General features: G+C 35.1%; 1 pseudogene; it reads right to left on the bottom strand.

Annotated features, from left to right (window-relative positions):
- Positions 1–2,799: 2,799 nt before the first annotated feature.
- LOC106969871 (olfactory receptor 4K15-like) lies at positions 2,800–3,937 on the bottom strand (annotated as a pseudogene).
- Positions 3,938–7,142: the final 3,205 nt, after the last annotated feature.

Genomic DNA, 7,142 nt, shown 5'->3' on the forward strand with positions numbered 1-7,142 from the left:
AGTTTTCTGTCTTGCTAGGCTGACCCTTTCCTGGTTGTTTGGCTAGAATGAACAGGCTTTTGTTTGGGCTTTTTTGGGGCTGTTTTCATTAGCATTCCTGAGTTGTTGGAGTCTTCTGTCATGTCATGTAATTTCTTGGGTACATATCCGGTCTACCTTCTTCTCTCCAAATTTCAGAGTGTTATAATATTTGTTTTATATATAAATCAATTTATATCAACAAGTGATTATGATTATATTTAGGAGGAGGAATATGGAAATTATGTCTACTCCTCTTCCCCAGAACAGAAGTCACCTGCTTTTCTTTTATGATAGTAACAATTTCTCCTTTTATATTGGCTTTGTATGTTTAGACATTTTGAACATATTTGTTTCATAGCGTGTATCCTATCTATTTATTACTGATCTGAGAAGAGAGCAGGAAGTTAGTCTGCTGTTTGTTCCCCTGAATTGCTGTTCATTGTGGATAGGCTCCTCGTGTGTTTTTGAATTTGACTGTAAACTCAGGTTCAGCCAAAATTCATGTATCTCAATCTTTGGACCAGTTTTTAGGATGCAACCACTCAGAAAAGTTTTGGTCTTTGTGTTTTCAAATGACCCCCAAAATTCAATGACCCATTGGGTTCCCAATAGCTAATGTTGATTTTTCAGGTTAAAGCTCTTCTGACTGTGCAGAGACTATAAATTCAAACTCAAAACTTATATGTGGGCAATCCCATGATTATAATTTCTAAGACAAAGCAGTTTTTCTATCTGTAGGCTAGGCCACTAGCTTTTCCTTGTGCTCCATAGCACCCTCTTCTGTATACCTTCCCTAAGAGTCCCAGATTGAAAAGATCCAATCCTACCTCACACTCTTGGACAGACAAAATTTCCCCCCTAATGACCAAGCACTGTCCATCATTTTTATGACCTGCAGTCACTTTCCATCAATTTTCCTCTCTTAGAGCTCCCACTATTTCAGATGCCATGAGGTCATTTATTTAAAGAATGCATCTAGAATTCGTAAGTATTTTTGCAAGAGTTTCAGAATGACCTAAATTTCAATATTGTCAGAAGCAGAGGTATAATATTATTTTTCTTATCTAAAGAAATTTTGTGAGAATCAAAAGAGATGACATATTAACATAATTTATAAATTACATTGTTATCATTAAGTATGTTTGGCTTTATCATTATCATCATCACCCCTATCATATGACTCTGTACTATATTGGTTTATTTTTTTAATTCTATGTTTCCCAAAGGAATCACCAGAGCCTTGTGGAGTGGTAAAATTATGAAAGTGAAAAGTGAATCAAAAACTGTTCAAAACATAATTGGTATTAAATCCTATTCCAAACTACCATTTCTTCTACACTGTTTCAGAAACAGCTTGCCTTTGGGGTATGGCTTTCCTTTCAAATACTACAAATCAGAAATGGATGTTATTTGTATCATTTCTTCTACTTGCTGATTTTGAATGTGCTTAAGTCACTTAACTTGTACAACATGTGACTCTTAGTCTTCTAATTGATGAAAGAGAGGATAGACTGTAAGAATTAAATATTAAATTGAAGTGTGAATATGTAGTGTTCCTTTAAAAAGTTAAAATCATTCTGTGTTCTTAGAGCTTTGAAAAAATATATTCTGAATTACGTTTTATTGGTTGTTGTGGATTAGAGAGCATGAATGATATAGATAGGTAAGAGAATAAATATATAGAGCAAACATATATATTTAGTACTGTTGGTGAAAAGTGTCTACTTATATATGGAGTGATATACATTTTTGTAGGTAGTCATTGAACTTTGAATGTCAGTTCTAAACTTTAATATGTGGGTTCAGCTATCGGCTTTGCCCAGCAAAGGATTACTCAAGACTGCATGCAAGTCAGGAGAGGTGAGAGGGAGGCTAAGGGAAGTCTCTCTGAGCTGCTCTCAAGCTCCCATATTTATTGAGCAGACATTTAGGATAACATTGTGCAATACTCAGTGGGCTACATGCCAGTAAGAACGTATAGAAAGGTGCAGAAAAACAAGTTAAGACAAGGTGAAATATTCCATGCAATAACATGGTCTAAGGAATTTATGAGCATAGGCAGGACCTAGCCCCTAAGTATACATTAACTAGATAAGCGAAATGAGATATACATTAACTAGATAAGTGAAGCATGGCATGCTGTTTTCAGCAAGTCAAGAAAGCAGTTTTCTGCTTTGCAATGCATTCCGTATATCCTCCTAGCCCACGACATAGCTGTTTGATTTCCCACATTAATATGCTGATATAAAGCAGCATTGTGGGCTCAAGTTTTAGTATTTGTAACATAGTTAATGTAAATGTATGGATCTTCCTAGGTTTCTCAGTTCAGATCATGAATCCTGAAACATAATCTATTTGCTCTTTGGTCCCTATGTTTGGGTAGTTTGTTGTGAGAGTTCATTGCAAAATACACAAGAAGAAAAATCTCAATCTATTTAGTTTCTTAATTCAGAGAGAAATCATTTGAATGGCAAAGAATGTAAGTGTGGGTATTTGTATAAATTTACAGAGGGAGAGAGGCAGAGTTGAGGTATATAATCAGAAAACTTATTCTGTCACCTAAAGATGGTAAGAACAAGATAAAATTTATGGCAATTCCTCTTTCTAATTTGTAATACCAGATAAGATGATGACTGGAGAAAAACTGCAAATCAATCACTCTTCTGAAACTTTAAAATATGAGGTAAATATTTTAATATTTTGTAAATTTTCATATGAAGTTTATTGGATGAAGCATGAATTTTGACAGACACATCATATAGGAAAAGACTTATAAATAAATGTAGTCCAAATTAAATAAACATTATTTCATAAACAAAAAATAAGTCCAATTCTGTTATCTAACATGTTCGTTTACTGTTAGAAAATACCAGAAAGAAGAAAATGAGTACTCTGATATTTCAGACATAACAGTAGATTACAGAGTAAGATACACTAACCTGGATTTTATTATAGGCTATTTATTTATCATAAGGATTATCTGGGAGACTTTCAGAAATGCACATGTCGAGTCCTTAGTTTTTGCATTGCTGATATTACCTCCTTATTTCTTAAGCTGTAAATCATGGGGTTTAAAAGAGGGGTGAAAACAGTATAAAATATGGAGAGAACCTTATCCACTGGGAGACTGCTAAAAGGCCAGGCATAAATGAAGATGCAGGGACCAAAGAAGAGGGTCACCACAGTGATGTGGGCAGTCAGGGTGGCCCTCGCCTTGGCCATGAGTGCTGAGGAGCGCCGTCTCACACTAGCCAGGATGACTGTGTAGGAGATCAGCAAGAGCACAAAGGAGGTCATGGCCATTAGACCACTGTCTGAAAGCATCAGTACCTCAAAAGTAAAGGTATTGGTGCAGGCAAGTTTGATAACCAGGGGAAGGTCACAGAAAAAACTGTCCACTTTATTGGGGCCACAGAATGGAAGGTTTACTGTGAAGGCCAACTGACTTATTGAGTGCAGAACCCCAGTAAGCCAGGAGCCCACCACAAGGATTGTGCACTTGCGTGCACTCATGATGGACGCATGTACAGCGGTCGACATATGGCTACGTTATCTATCATAGGCCATGGCAACAAGGAGCATCATTTCACCACCAGCAAAAACATGCAGAAAAAATATTTGGGTCATGCATCCCTCAAAAGAGATGGTCTTGTGCTCCATAAGGAAGTCAATAATCATTGGGGGTGGCAAATGTGGATAGACACACATCAATGAAGGAGAGGTTACTGAGCAGAAAGTACATGGGTGTGTGTAGTGCAGGTTCAGAGATGACTGTGAGCACAATGAGGAGGTTCCCCAGCACAATGGATAAATAGAAAAGTGTAAAAAATTTAAAATAGAAAAGTTGTAGCTCTTGAGAACCTGAAAGACTATGCAATATAAATTCAGTCACTCCTGATTTATTTCCTTGGTCCATGATTTCAAATTTTTGAGATGGGATCAGAAACATTCCTGTAAAGTGAGGAAAAAAAAACATCATAGTATTGTGGCAGTGAATAAGCAAAGTCAAGCCTGGTATCCCATTCCCCTCAGCATAGTTATGTATTTAGATCCTTATAAGCACACAAATAAATGTTGCATGCAGTCATTTTGTAATGACTCTGTAACCGTGGCTTTCATCTCTGAATCCCAGCATGATAGTCATGTTTTAAAATCAACTTTAGGTGCCTGGGGGGCTCAGTCAGTTGAGCATCTGGCTCTTGATTTCAGCTCAGGTCATGAACTCACAGTTTGTGATATTGAACACCGTGTCTGGCTCTGTACTGACAGCATGGAGCTTGCTTGGGATGCTGTCTCTCCCTTTGTCTGCCCCTCCCCCCCTCTCTCTCTCTCAAAAAAATAAACATTAAAAAAATTAAAACATAAGTTTACATATGACTTCCACAACTAATGGCATACTGATAATAGTGTCATCCCTTCCATAACTTCCATCTCATTTTAAATCACTCCGTATAAGTAATCAACTTTACTTATTTCTGGTTTCTTCTTCCTATTTGTATTTTTGAAAAAATAAATATGTGCTAAATAAAAAATAAATAAATAAAATTCTTGATAAATAGGAAACTTAAGGTCTGAGTCACACTGACAGGTTTCGAATGGTATTTCCTATAATTCCTAGCAGTGTGACCTTGGGGAAGTTAATTAAACTTTCTGTGCTTCAGTTTTTCCTTCTGTAAATTGGGAGAAATAATAGTATATGCCTCAAAGGACTATTGTCATTATTAAGAGCATTAGAATAGATGAAATATTCAGGACAGCACATGGCCCATAACATCAATAGATGTTAGGTACTATGCCTTTGTTCCATCAATGATGAAAACATTTGCAGGAATAAATTAACATAGTACCTAAATTATTATGTATTCATCCTACTTGAGACAATAGCTCCTTCATGCATTTTAATGGTGTCTATTTACATTTAAGCATGTTACTATTTGACTTAATAATATATTTTTATTTTTTTAATTAGTTTCTAATTTAGATTCTGTGTAAATGCATAATGGCTCTTTTCTACCCAGTGACCCTGAATTTCTGTGACTTTAACATGTGATCTTCAGTCAGAATTAAGTACAAAAAAATTCCCATGTTTACTGATATTATCAATCTATATCTTCTCTAACACTTTATGTAAACAGGTGTTATGATTCTCAAAGAAATTCTATTTTATTCATTCTTTGATCTTTTTCTACAGTCCCTCACTCATAGATGGTGTTCAATAATATTTGTTGATCCAAATATACAAAAACTAAAATTTTTGGTTTCATATCAGCCAAAAGAGAATTGCTTTTATTTTCTTCTACATGCTAATTATCCCTGTATAGTTTGTAGGAAACTAAAAAAAAAAAAAAAAAATTCTCTTTTAGAGGCTCTGATTCTTTTCTTTGAAAAATAGCTCTATGTTGATAACTTATGAAGTTTTATTTAAGTATTAAAATTAATTTACTAAAGATGACTCTGAAGAAACTAAACAGGATGCATATTGAAGAATAACTGAATGCCACAACATAAGAAAACTTACCTTTAGATAGGTAGCGGCCCTGAGTTTTTCTCTGAACTCCTCTAACAGCAATAGTTATGACCGTGTATATTACCTGTAAATTATATGTACATATCACCACAATAATATATACATTATAAACTATAATTGAAATTAAAGAATATTTCATAAATGTAGAGAACTCTAAATGTTGTTTTCTTATACTCAATCAGCTTACTTGCTTGGGAATGTACACCCTACTTTAGATTCTACTTACTAAGAAAAGTAGGTGGCTCTTTTTCTGGAGTGAAATTTCTCAAAAGCCTATCTTGTGAATTGTAGACCATTAACTCATTACACGTGGCACTCCATTTCTAGAAGAGAAGCCAGGAAGCCTTTGCAAGGCACAAAGAAGCTTTCTCACCTTAGGCAAAATAATCAAGATGATAGAGTCTGTCTTTAGTTTGTCTGTCTCTACTTAACCTTTGTCAACCCAGTGGTCTCTCTCCTTCTTACTACTCCATCTTTTTTTTTTTTTATTTAAACTTTATCTTAAGGGGGGTGCCTGGGTGGCTCAGTCAGTTAAGTGACGGACTTCAGCTCAGGTCGTAATCTGACGATCCAGAAGTTCCAGCCCTGCTTCGGGCTTTGTGCTGACAGCTTGGAGCCTGGAGCTTGCTTTGGATTCTGTGTCTCCCTCTCTCTCTGACCCTCCCCATTCATGCTCTGTCTCTCTCTGTCTCAAAAATAAATAAATAAATAAATAATAGAAAAAAATTTTTTTTAAACTTTATCTTAAAAATACAAGGTCATCATGTTCCTTTGTCCACACACCTAGTGAAACCTGCAGTAGATGAGATAAATGTCTAAACTTCTGTTTCTTTTTCTGGAATTAAGGAAAAGTACTATAGGGGTCTGAAACTCATTTGCAAAAATCACCTGTATGGACATCTCTTGTTACTGTCATATATATATAAAAACTTTTGAAGACCTACTGTAAAGTATTAAAAGTGGTTATCTCTGGGTAAGAGAGTATAATAGTTTTTATTCTTTATTCATTTATGTATTTGCTGAGTTTTTCTTTCCTGCAATAAGCATATAATCTTTTCAATCTGAAAAAACAGCAAAGCTCTTTTTAATTTACAAGTTTCAGTTTTTTAATTTAGTAAAATCAAGTAATAAGATGAAATAAAATTATCTTTAATGAGAACACATAGAGATAATAACCATTAATTTAAATATATATCCCTAGGGGCACCTGGGTGGCTCAGTCAGTTAAGGGTCTAACTGGCTCAGGTCCTGATCTCATGGTTTGTGCCTTTGAGCCCCACCCAGTGGGCTTCGTGCTGACAGCTCAGAGCCTGGAGCCTGCTTCGGATTCTGTGTCTCCCTCTCTCTTTCTGCCCCTCTCCTGCTTGTGCTCTGTCTCTCTCAAAAAATAAATATTAATATATATTATCCCTATATATACAGTACATATTCTTTTATAACCTACCACTAACAATATATCATAAATATTTCCCCATGTCAATACAGTACTTTTATACCAGTTTTTTAATGTACTTGTGGTATTTTTATTTTATGGAATTTTTCAATTTTCCCTGTTATTAACGTGTAATAACCTTGCTTTTATTTAGCTGAACTT

This window comes from Acinonyx jubatus, chromosome B3 (assembly GCF_027475565.1).
Source record: "Acinonyx jubatus isolate Ajub_Pintada_27869175 chromosome B3, VMU_Ajub_asm_v1.0, whole genome shotgun sequence".
Classification (NCBI taxonomy): Eukaryota; Metazoa; Chordata; class Mammalia; order Carnivora; family Felidae; genus Acinonyx; species Acinonyx jubatus.